Here is a 13,157-nt window from a genome sequence, read left to right on the forward strand (position 1 = left end):
CGCCATCTGAAGACGTACCTGCCTCCCCTTCACCTTCTGCCATGATCGCAAGTTTCCTGAGGCCTCCACAGTCATGCAGAACTGTGAGTCAATGAAACCTCTTTTATTCATAAACAACCCAGTCTCAGGTAGTTCTTTATGGCAATGTGAGAATGGACTAACAAATACCTTGCCCATTTAGACAAATCTGGGTTGTGTTCTTGTTGAATATTGAAAATTCTTCATATATGCTAGGTACAAGTCCTTTGTCTCATATATATATGATTTGCAAATATTTTGTCTTATAGCTTTTCATTCTTTTAACAATGTCTTTTGAAGAATATAAGCTTTTTATTTTGAATGAAGTCTAATTTATCAGTTTTTTTTCATGTATTGTGCCTTTGGTGTTGTATCTAAGAAATCTTTGCATAACCCAACAACACAAAGGCTTCAGTTCCTGAATTTTAAGCTCAAAAAGCTGTTGTTGCCAGGCACAGTGGCTCATGCCTTTAATCCCAGCACTTTGGGAGGCTGAGGTGGGGAGGTCACTTGAGCCCAGGAGTTTGAGACCAGCTTGGGAATCATAAGGAGACCCTGTCTCTATTAAAAAAAAAAAAAAAAAAAAGACTAACCAGGCATGTTGGTGCATACCTGTAATCCCAGCTTCCCAGGAAGCAGAGATGGGAGCATCTCTTGGGCCTGGAAGGTTGAGGCTGCAGTAAGGTATGATCGCACCACTGCACTCCAACCTGGGCAATCACGCAAGGCCCTATCTCAAACAAACAAGCAAAAAGCTATTGTCATAGGCCAGGCCTGGTGGCTCATGCCTGTAATCTCAGCACTTTAGGAAGCCAGGGGCTGGTGGATCACTTGAGGTCAGGAGTTCAAGACCAGCCTGGCCAAGAGAGTGAAATCCCATTTCTATTAAAAATACAAAAATTAGCCGGGTGTGGTGGCGGGCGCCTGTATCCCTGCTACTCAGTAAGCTGAAGTGAGCGAATTGCTTGAACCCAGGAGATGGATGTTACAGTGGGCCGAGACTGCGCCACTGCACTCCAGCCTGGGTGACAGAGTGAGATTCCGTCTCAAAAAAAACAAAAAACAAAAAAAACTATTGTCATAAAATAACTCATCTATTTGCTCTTACCTACACTGTGATTCAAAGGCAAGTTCTACTCCCCTCTGTAATTCCCTTTCTGTGACCCAAATGAAGATCTGAGGTTACTCAAGGGTGGGAATTAGTTGAAGAAAAAACACTCACCTTTTTGTAGCCAAAGAGAGCCTTCTATATCCTTATGGATGATCTCCAAAACAGATTGTTAATTTTAAAAAGCAAGGAGCATAACCTAGTGAATTGAATGCCTCATCGGTAAAAGGAAGCGGAAGGGAGCTGCCTATTTTGCTTATATGCATAAAAAATTTCTGGAGGAGACAAAAGAAACCAGCTGAACAGTGAGGCCTCTGGAGAGGAGACCTGAATGCCTCAGGAACTGGAGTGGGAGTCCAGTCTTTACTTCTTGGTGCCATGGAATTTACTTTCTAATACACAGTTATTATCCAGTCAAAAACAACTCGGCTGAGACTAACCTGTAATCAGAAACCTCACTGACACTTGATGCTGTTCTTAGCTCACAAGACAGCACACCTGTTTCTTCTGTATCGCAAACTCCTGTCCCGGGGAAGGGTGTTCAGGATGTCAAAGCAAAAGTTTTATCGGAAAGTTGTCTTGGGAGAAGTGCAGTGGCTCATGCCTGTAATCTCAACACTTTGGGAGGCTGAGGCAGGAGGACTGCTTGAGCCTGGGAAGTAGAGGCTGCCGTGAGTTGTGATGGCACCATTGCACTCCAGCCTGGGTGGCAGAACAAGACCCCATCTCAATACAAACAAACTAAAATTGTCTTATTGAGAAATGAAAATGCAGAGACTTGTAACCAAGCGCTCCCAGCAACTTTATTCAAGCCCCAAAAAGAAATCTTTGAAAAAAAACTCAAATGTCCATCGACAGTCATGAATGTATAAACTGTAGTCTATCCATACAACAGAATACGATTCTGCTATCGAATGGCAAGGGCATACTGCAACGTGGATGGCTCTCACAGACATCAGGCCAGCAAGAAAAGACTGCATCTCATATAATTTATATGGAATTCTAGAACAAGCAAAATTGTTCTACAGTACTTTTTTTTTTCTTTGAGATGTGGTCTCACTCTGTCACCCAGGCTAGAGGGCAGTGACACCAGCAGCCTCGACCTCCCGAGTTCCATCGATCCTCCCCCCTCGGCCTCTGGAGTAATTGGGACTACAGACACACACCACCACGCCAGGTTAATTTTTTTATTTTTACTAGAGACGAGTTCTCTCTACGTTGCCCAGACTGGTCTCAAACTCTCGGGCTGAAAGAATCCTCCTACCTTGGCCTCCCAAAGGGCTGAGAGGACAGGTGTGAGCCACTGTGCCCAGCCTACAGTCCTTTTTAAATCCCTGAATCAATGATGACTATACGGAGATGCATCATATTATATTTATTGTTATATTCTATTTGTGTATGTGTGAATTCTGCATGAGTTTTTCATAATGAAAAATGTCAAACTTCAAAAACAGTCACCTGGCTGAGCATGAGAGGCACAGGCCAGCCTGAGTGCTCTCGGACACTCTCCAGGCAGGAGCAGGCCGGGCAGTGTCACTTTTACTGAGCGCTTGCCTTTATACTGCCAGCTGCCTCCTCACCAGCCTGAGAACTTAAATTTTCTCTAAAGATAAATCTTTCATCCTAGACAGAGCAAATCAGGCAAGAGAAAGAAAGAAAAGGCATCTAAATGGGAAAAGAAGTCAAATTATCCCCATTTGCTGATGATATGATCATATATCTAGAAAACCTTCCAGCAAAAAACTCTTAAATGTGATGAATGCAGTTAAGCTGCAGAATACAAAATCAACGTACACAAATCAGTACCATTTCTATACATCAATTATGATCTAGTTAAAGAAATCAAAGGCCGGGTGCAGTGGCTCACGCCTATAATCCCAGCACTTTGGGAGGCCAAGACGGGTGGATCACGAGGTCAAGAGATCGAGACCATCTTGGTCAACATGGTGAAACCCCGTCTCTGCTAAAAATACAAAAATTAGCTGGGCATGGTGGCGTGTGCCTGTAGTCCCAGCTACTCGGGAGGCTGAGGCAGGAGAATTGCCTGAACCCAGGAGGCGGAGGTTGCGGTGAGCCGAGATTGCACCATTGCACTCCAGCCTGGGTAACAAAGGCGAAATTCCATCTCAAAAAATAAATAAATAAATAAATTAAGGCAATCCCATTTATAATAGCTACAAAAAAATTTAAATGCCAAGGAATAAGTTTAAGAAAGTGAAAGATCTCTACAAGGAAAACCACCAAACACTGATGAAAGAAATTGTAGATCACACAAACAAATGGAAAAACATCCCATGCTCATGGATTAGAAGAATTCATATTGTTAAAATGTCCATGTTGGTTGGGCATGATGCCTCATGCGTATAATCCCAGATACTTGAGAGGCTGAGGCAGAAGGATGGCTTGACCCTAGGAGTTTGAGACCAGCCTGGGCAACACAGCAAGACATCATCTCTAAAAAAAAATGTTTTTTAATTAGCCAGGCCCTGTTGCATGCTCCTGTAATCCCAGCTAGTCAGGAGGCTGAGGCAGGAGAATTACTTGAGCCCAGGGATTTGAAGCTGCAGTGAGCTATGATTGTGCCACTGCACTCTAGCCCGGGTGACAGAACAAGGCCCTACCTCTTAAAAAAAAAAAAAAAAAAAAAAAGAGATTATTCAGGTTTTTTCACTTGGGAGACCGGGATTCAATTCCCTGACCAAAAAAAAAAAAAAAAAAAAGAGAAGAAAAGAAAAAACTGTCCAAAGTAATTGCCCCATATTCAATGCAATCCGTCAGATACTACCAATGTCATTTTTCACACAATTAGAAAAAAAAAATCCTAAAATTCATTAAATCCAAAAAGAGCCCAGGTAGCCAGAGTGAAAAGAATGAGGAAAAAAAAAGAACAAAGCTGGAAATATCACATTATCTGACTTTAAATTATATAACCAAAACAGCATGGTACTGGTCTAAAGATAGACGCAGAGATCAACAGAGCGGAATAGAGAACCCAGAAATAAAACCACATATTTACAGCCAGCTGATCTTTAGCAAAGCCAACAAAAACATACTTTGGGAAATAAACATTGTTTTCAATAAATGGTGCTGGGAAAATTCGACATCCATATGTAGAAGAATTAAACTGAACCCCTGTCTCTCACTAGATACAAAAATCAACTCCAAAAGAACTAAAGACTAAATGTAAAACCTGAAACTATAAAAAATACTGAAGAAAACCTAAGGAAAAATCTTTTGGACATTGGTGTAGGCAAAGAATTGATGGCTAAGACCTCAAAAACATGGACAATAATAAAAAGAAATAGACAAATGGGACCGAATTAAACTAAAACGCTTCTGCATAGCAAAATAAATAATCAACAGAATGAACATTACAAGCTGTAGAATGATAGAAAATATTTGCAAACAGGGAACTAATATCCAGAATCTACTCAACTCAACAACCACCAACAAACCCCACAAATACTCCCATTAAAAAGTGGGCAAATGGCCAGCTACAGTGGCTTACCCTTGTAATCCCAGCACTTTGGGAGACCTCGGTGGTGGATCACCTAAGGTCAGGAGTTCAAGACCAGCCTAGCCAACATGGTGAAACCCCGTCTCTACTACAAATACAAAAATTAGCCAGGCATGGTGGTGCACACCTGTAGTCCCAGCTACTTAGGAGGCTGAGGCAAGAGGATCGCTTGAACCCAAGAGGGGCAAAGTGGGCAAAGGATGTGAAGAGACACTTTTCAAAAGAAGGCATACAAATGGGCGAAAGGTATATGAATAACGCTCAACATCACTAACCATCAGAGAAATTCAAATGAAAACCACAAGATACAATCTCACCCCAGTCAGAATGGCTGTATTTGAAAGATAAAAAATAAGAGATACTGGCAAGGGATGCAGAGGAAAGGGAACTCTCATATGCTGTTGGTGGGAATGTAAATTAACACAACCACTACGGAGCACAGTATGGAGACTTCTCAAGTCATCTCAAGTAACTATATATAGGACTGCCATTTGATCCAGCAATCTCACTACGGGGCATCTACCCACAGGAAAAGAAGTCACCATATGAAGACACCCACACTCGTATGTTTATCATAGCACTATTCATACTCACAAAAAATATGAATCTGGAATCAACCTAAGCGTCCGTCAGCGGATGGTTAAAGAAAATGTGGTGTATATACACAATAGAGTACTCTTCAGCCATAAAAATGAACGAAGTCCTGTCTTTTGCAGCAAACTGGATGGAACTGGAGGCCGTAATCTTAAAGTGAAACAGGCCAGGTGCAGAAAGTCAAATACCACATATTTTGACTGCTGAGTGGGTGCTAAAAAATGTGAACGCGTGGACATAGAGAATGATAAACAGTGGAGACTTGGGAGCGTGAGAGAAGAGGGAGTGGATGATGAAAAACCATTTAATGGGTACCACATACAATATTCGGGTGATGGATGCCCTAAAATCCGACTTGACCAGGATGCCATCTATGCATATAACACAACTATACATGTACCCCATACGTCTTTACAAATATATACATAGTATTTTTCCTGACTTCTCCCCATTTTCCAGAATTCTATAAATAGTATCATCCAGACATCAAGGCATTGCCCATCTGATGTCAGACATAGAGAAACAATCCCTGGATGTTACTCAGAATGGTGGGCTATGAATACCATTTGGTCTATTTTTCTTTTCTTTTTTTTTTTTTTTTTTTGAGACGGAATCTCACTCTGTCACCTAGGCCAGAGTACAGTGCCATGATTTTGGCTCACTGCAACCCCTGCCTCCCAGGTTCAAGTGATTCTCCTGCCTCAGCCTCATGAGCAGCTGGGATTACAGGCATGTGCCACCATACCCAGCTAATTTTTGTATTTTTAGTAGAGATGGGGGTTTCACCATATCGGCCAGGCTGGTCTTGAACTCCTGACCTTGGGAGTTCTCCGGCCTCAGCCTCCCCAAGTGCTGGGATTACAGGCGTAAGCCACCGTGCCCGGCGTCTTTTTTTTTTTTTTTTTTCTTTTTTTTTTTTTGAGAGGGAGCCTCGTTCTGTCACCTATCGGGGAGTACAGTGGTGCGACCACAGCTCCCTGCAACCTCCGCCTTCTGGTTCAAGTGATTCTCCTGCCTCAGCCTTCCCAGTAGCAGGGGCTACAGGTGTAAGCCATCACACCCAAACTAGTTTTTGTATTTTCAGAAGTGGGGTTTCACCATTTTGGCAAGGCTGAATTCCTGACCTCAAATGATCCACCCACCTGGGCCTCCCAAATTGCTGGGATTACAGGCATGAGCCACCGCACCCAGCCGAATACCTTATCTTTTCCTTTTCCTGACTTTGAGTCATTTGTCATTTTAAAAAGCATGTTGAGGTCTCACTAAAGCCAGTGCCTTTCAAAGAGAGGAGGCTGCAGCCTCCACTCACCCTCTCAGCCTTCTTCCTTTGACCTAGGCTTGTCCTTGATGTTGTACCCCAAGGGTCTGTGCCCCTTTCTAGTGACTCTCCTTATAAGCAAACGATGGCTCCCGGAGCTGGCCTGGACCCTGAGGCCTAGAACCTGCCCCAAGGGGAAAAGCACCTGCTCATTTGTGTATAGGTGTTTACTCAAGGCTTTTCTTCATGTCTTGGAAAGTGGAAAGTGTAAATTAATGACAAGGCAGTGTTCCTTCTTGGCTGACAACAAATGCAAGTGGGAACTGTAGACAGAAGAATCTATTATTACACGTCTGCGTATTTTCCTAGCCTCATTGCTGGCAATCGTCCTTAGTTTTCCCTTTTTTGTTATTGTTGTTGTTGTTGAGACAAGTCTCACTCTGTCACCCAGGCTGGAATGCAGCCTCATGATCTCAGGTCACTGCAGCCTCCGCCTCCTGGGTACAAGCAATTCTCCTGCTTCAGCCTCCCAGGGAGCTGGGACAGCAGGAGTGCACCACCACGCCCAGCTAATTTTTTGTAACTAGGAGGTTTCACCATGTTGCCCAGGCTGGTCTTGAACTCTTGGCCTCAAGTGATCCACCAACCTCCACCTCCCAAAGTGCCAGGATTCCAGACGTAAGAAGACGGTCGGGGCACAACTCACTCTTCTTACAAATCAGTCATTTATGATTGCTCAGATTCCGAGCCCACAGCAGGCTTCACTCCCCGTGCAGATGCCCCAGGGCCCTTTCGCATATCATGGAGCAATTTGATTTCAAAAAACGAAGCAGAGGGGACCCTTGGTGACACGTCCCAGGGTGGCTGAGCGACCTGGGAGCTCACAGCTCTGGCCCACACTTCCTCATGGAATCCTCAGCGGCCAGGGCACCTGCCCCCGCTGGCACGGGACCAACAAGCGACCACCCTTCCACCAGCGCGGCAGACTCTTGGCCTCTGTGCACCCTCCACAGACGCTCTCCTGCTGTCACAGGAGGAAGAAAAACGCTATGAGCACCAGAGCCCTCGAGCCTGCACATCAGTGCGCCACTGACCCAGCACCCGCCTTCAACTTTGGCTGCCCGGACTCTGTCCCATCGCGGACCAGCACTGGGCCTGCGAGGTGGATGGGCGAGGCTGGGCTGCCCACGTCGCTCATCAGACGATCGCTGCCAGGACGCAGGGCAGACACGGCCTCAGGTGCCAAGATGGCCAAGCATCCAGGCACAGCGGGATCCCTCGCCCAAGGACAGAACCCCACAGCCCCAGCTGTCCCTCAAGACGGTGGCCACGCTAGTCAATTTCCCAGCTGCTCTTGCAGCGAGGGCACGGCACGTGGCCAGTACTCGACCAATCAAGAGTGCCAAGGCCCAGTGTGGCCTCCAAGCTGGTCATGGGCAGACGCTGAGACCAGGTCTGTTGTGAGGGGCAAATGTTGATGGTGCGACATGTGACCGAGATCCACCAATCAGGTGTGCCAGGGCCAACACATCTTCATAGCCTGTCCCACGCAGAAGCTGAGATCATTCTAGTGGGTAGGAGAGGTAGCCCTCAACACGTGACTGGAACTCAGCCAGTCAGTCAGGTGTGCCAGGACCAAATGTGGCCTCGAAGCTGGTCATGCACAGAAGCTGAGGCCAGGTCCCTTGTGATGAGTGGCAGGTGGCCGCCTGACACAAAACCAAGATCCACCGATCGGGGGCACTGAGGCCAACGCATCTCCAAACCTTGTCATGTGCCGAGGCGCAGGCTGTGATCACTCTGGTGAGTGGAGGGTGGCCGCACTGTCATGCAAAAGTGGAAGCTGTGATCATTCTGATGGGTGGTAGGTGGCCGTGGGCACGGGACTGCAACGTGGCCAATGAGGGGCACCGAGTCCAACTCCCATGAATAACCAGTCACACGCAGATGCAGGGATCACACTGGTTCTGGAGACTGGCCACAGGACCTGTGGTCCGGGGAGGAGGGGCAGCTGCAAGGACACTGGGGTTGCCGGGGCTGTGGCCACAGGGTGCCAAGCGTGGCTGTGCCCTTACCAGTGTCTCTGAGCCATAATCTTTTACGGGGCCTCTTCCTGGGTCCCTGTGGGCTCCACCCCTGGAGGCAGGACAGAGATGCCAGATGCAGAAGGGTTCCCCGCAGGGATCTGGCTCTAGAGGGCAGGAGGAGCCAAGAGGGTGACACTGTCACTCAAAGGCCTCTAGAGGTGTTGAGAAAGGAGCCACCCCCCATCTCCTTCCTGGCAGGCCTCCACCTCCACCCTCTGGATGAGAAGGAGGGTAAAGAGAGATAAAATACCAAAGAACTGGAATCTGTGGTCAGGCAACTTGCTGACACCACTGGCCAGGCCATAATGAGGCCCAAGGACTATGAAGATAACCCCCTTTTCGGTTCCCAGCATCTATGCTATCTATAAACCTTGAAAGTGTTGCAAAGAATGTTATCCCTACCAGCCAGAGCCCAGCCCTGGGTCCCGGCCTCCATGTTTACATGACCCAGACCCCCTCCTGGAAATACCTCTGCCAACTAATGATTTATTGCCTTCGTCTTGTCTCTGTAAGCCCCGTCCCCTGCCTACTCCCATGCGCGTGTGAACTAGCAAATCAATGAAGCCAAAGACTGTTAGGTCAATTGTCCAGCCAATGGACAATGCCACAGTTTTGCCTCAGTTTCTCCTTTAGAGTTGTAAGCCTATAAAAGGGGATAGAAGCTGCCTTTCAGGGAGCTTGGTTGTTAAGGCATGAGCCTGCCACAGTTCCCAGCCAAATAAAAAGCCACTTCCTTTCTCACTTTGGTGTTGGAGAGGCTTTGTCCACTGCATGTCCTACTACAGTGTGGCCTGGGACATCCACAGCACCGGGCACCAGCACTGCCAGGGCAAAGTCCACACCCGCAGACTCTAACCTGGACCCGGGCAGGGCAGGGTCCACACCCGCAGACTCTAACCTGGACCCGGGCAGGGCAGGGTCCACACCCACAGACTCTAACCTAGACCCGGGCAGGGCAGGGTCCACACCCACAGACTCTAACCTGGACCCGGGCAGGGCAGGGTCCACACCCGCAGAGTCTGTCTAATCTGCCCGGGACAAGGAAGAGGGTCTCCCACAGAGCCAGCCTGAGGAATGGACACAGTGTTCAGACCGCACGGCAGGCAGGGCGCAGTTTCCAGACCTGGTTTCTGCGGCTCACGATCAAGCTCAGGGTTCCGGGGCTCATCACCCTCTGCCTGACGCTGGCAGGACCCGAGAGGCCAGGGAGTGCTGGGGACTGAGAAACAGTAATCGCCAATGAAAGGTTATGCTCCCTGTGGTTAGCACCACGTGTCACCCTTCTACACAATGTCAGTGAGAAAACTGTGGGGCTGTTTACCCCACAGGGTTGCGGGGTGTCCCTTAAGCTGTGCTGAGGTGCAGGATCCAAGAAGTAAAGAGATAGGACACTGAAGAAAGAGCCGGAGAAGAGCAGCTGGACTTGGAGTGGAGACAGGCAAGCCCCGAATGTCCAGAAGCGTCTGTTTATTGGGTACAAGCAGGGGGAAGGGTCGTAAGTGAGGTCGTCATCTACAGGCTTAGTGATAGGGCATACATAATCACAAGTAACAAGCGAGGGGGTCACCCCATTATGCCACCTGGGTGGAGAGGCGGGCCATGCACAGTAGGGGGCCGTGCCGTGCACAGTAGTAGAAAGTCGTGTACAGAAAAGGGGTCCACCCCCATCAGGTCACCGAAGCCAGGAGGTGGGCTATGTGCAACAAGTGTCGTATGCGACACTTCTTATCTGGGGGCTGGAGACTTCAAAGGATTTCTAAAAGAAAGATACTGTAAGCCGCCGGGCGCGGTGGCTCAAGCCTGTAATCCCAGCACTTTGGGAGGTCGAGGCGGGTGGATCACGAGGTCAAGAGATCGAGACCATCCTGGTCAACAAGGTGAAACCCCGTCTCTACTAAAAATACAAAAAATTAGCTGGGCATGGTTGTGCGTGCCTGTAATCCCAGCTACTCAGGAGGCTGAGGCAGGAGAATTGCCTGAACTCAGGAGGCGGAGGTTGCGGTGAGCCGAGATCGCGCCATTGCACTCCAGCCTGGGTAACAAGAGCGAAACTCCATCTCGGAAAAAAAAAAAAAAAAAGAAAAAGAAAGATACTGTAAGCCAATGCAGTGGGAGCTGACAGACTTGTGCTCTTCTCTTAAGATATTTATGGGAGGATGATTTGAGCTAGCACAGAAGCGAGAAAAGACTGACAGGGTGTCCAGCCGCTGTGACTGGTCACACACCGGAGGGGTTCTTCTCCCTCGGTTATTTGTGGGATCTCAGGCCTGAGGCCGACTTTCCACAGGAACTGGATGCAAGGTACTACAACTCTTTTTTTGTTTTGTTTTGTTTTTTGTTTTTTTTTTTTTGAGATGGAGTTTCGCTCTTGTTACCCAGGCTGGAGTGCAATGGCGCGATCTCGGCTCACCGCGACCTCCACCTCCTGGGTTCAGGCAATTCTCCTGCCTCAGCCTCCTGAGTAGCTGGGATTACAGGCACACGCCACCATGCCCAGCTAATTTTTTTTTTTTTTTTTGCACCTTTTAGTAGAGACGGGGTTTCACCATGTTGACCAGGATGGTCTCGATCTCTCGACCTCGTGATCCACCCGCCTCGGCCTCCCAAAGTGCTGGGATTACAGGCTTGAGCCACCGCGCCCGGCTGGTACTACAACTCTTTATCAGGAGGAGAGGCTCTTGCTCCAAGCCTGCCATACAGCGTATGCCCTTTCAGGCAGGGATGCCACCGCCTGGGTCTTTGGTTCTCGTCCTGGTCTGGCTGTTTTCCCATGTACTGCTTCTGTTCTGTGACTGCTCTAGGCATTCCTCCTACTACAAACTTCTATACTGTATGGTTATATGGAAGGATTATATAAATCAGCACTAAATGTGCCGGTACAGCTCCGACTACAATACCTGTAGATTATATGGAAAGATTATATTGAACTAAGTGTGCTAGATATAAACTAAGATATTCTTCAGGCACTAATTGTGCCTGGGGTTTGCACAGCTCTCCTTCCTCAGTGCCCATGTAGGGGGGTTACCCACAGAAAATACTCCCCTAAAAAACCTTTTATTTCTCTAAATTCTTTTTTTTTTTTTCTTTTTTTTTTTTTGAGACAGAGTTTCGCTCTTGTTACCCAGGCTGGAGTGCTTGGCTCACTGCAACCTCCGCCTCCTGGGTTCAGGCAATTCTCCCGCCTCAGCCTCCTGAGTAGCTGGGATTACAGGCACGCGCCACCATACCCAGCTAATGTTTTGTATTTTTAGTAGAGACGGGATTTCACCATGTTGACCAGGATGGTCTCGATCTCTTGACCTTGTGATCCACCTGCCTCGGCCTCCCAAAATGCTGGGATTACAGGCATCAGCCACCGCGCCCGGCCCGCATTTAAGCTTTTAAGACAATGAACAGAGTACATACGAGCTGCAAAACGTGATTGTTTTTGTTTGCTAAGTGCAGATTTTAGTTTAATCATGAAACATTTTGAAGAATTTGAATAATATCTTTAACAGTGAAATAATGACTCTTTCAAAATTATTGAGTACTTAAAAACTAAAGACTAGATTAGGAAAATAATAAAATATTATTACATGATTCTTCCTAAAATAAATTTGAGACAAGGTGTAGTGGCTCATGCATGTAATCCCAGCACTTTGGAAGGCCGAAGCAAGTGGATCACTTGAGGTCAGGAATTCGAGACCAGCCTGGCCAACGTGGCAGGACCCTGTTGCTACTAAAAATACAAAAATTAAGCCAGGTGAGGTGGCTCATGCCTGTAATCCCAGCACTTTGGGAGGCTGAGGCAAGTAGATCACGAGGTCAAGAGTTTGAGACCAGTCTGGCCAACATGGTGAAACCCCATCTCTACTGAAAATACAAAAAGTTAGCTGGATGTGGCGGCACATGCCTGTAGTCCTCCTGAACTCAGGAAGCTGAGGCAGGAGAATGGCTTGAACCCGGGAGGCTGGGGCTGCAGTGAGCAGAGATTGCACCACTTCACTCCACCCTGGGCGACAGAGCAAAACTTCATCTCAAAAACGATACAAAATATAAAAATTAGCCAGGTGTGGTGGCACATACCTGTAATCCCAGCTTACTCAGGAGTGCTGGGGAAGGAGAATTGCTTGAACCAGGGAGGTGGAGGTTGCAGTGAACTGAGATTTCACCTCTGTACTCCAGCCTGGGCAACAGAGACTCCATCTCAATCAATAAAATTTGAGGCCCGCACGGTGGCTCACACCTGTAATCCCAACACTGGGATGCTAAGGCGGGAAGATCGCTTGAGCTCAGGAGTTCGAGACCAGCCTGGGCAACATGATGAAACCCTGTCTCTAAAAAAATAAAAAATAAGGCCAGGCACAGTGGCTCACACCTGTAATCCCAGCACTTTGGGAGGCCGAGGCAGGTGATCACCTGAGGTCAGGAGTTCGAGACCAGCCTGACCAAAATGGAGAAACCCCATCTATACTAAAAATACAAAACTAGCCTGGCATAGTGGCACATGCCTGTAATCCAAGCTACTCCAGAGGCTGAGGCAGGAGAATCACTTGAACCCAGGAGGCAGGGGTTGCGGTGAGCCGAGATGACGCC

Source organism: Saimiri boliviensis, chromosome 1 (genome assembly GCF_048565385.1).
Source record: "Saimiri boliviensis isolate mSaiBol1 chromosome 1, mSaiBol1.pri, whole genome shotgun sequence".
Classification (NCBI taxonomy): Eukaryota; Metazoa; Chordata; class Mammalia; order Primates; family Cebidae; genus Saimiri; species Saimiri boliviensis.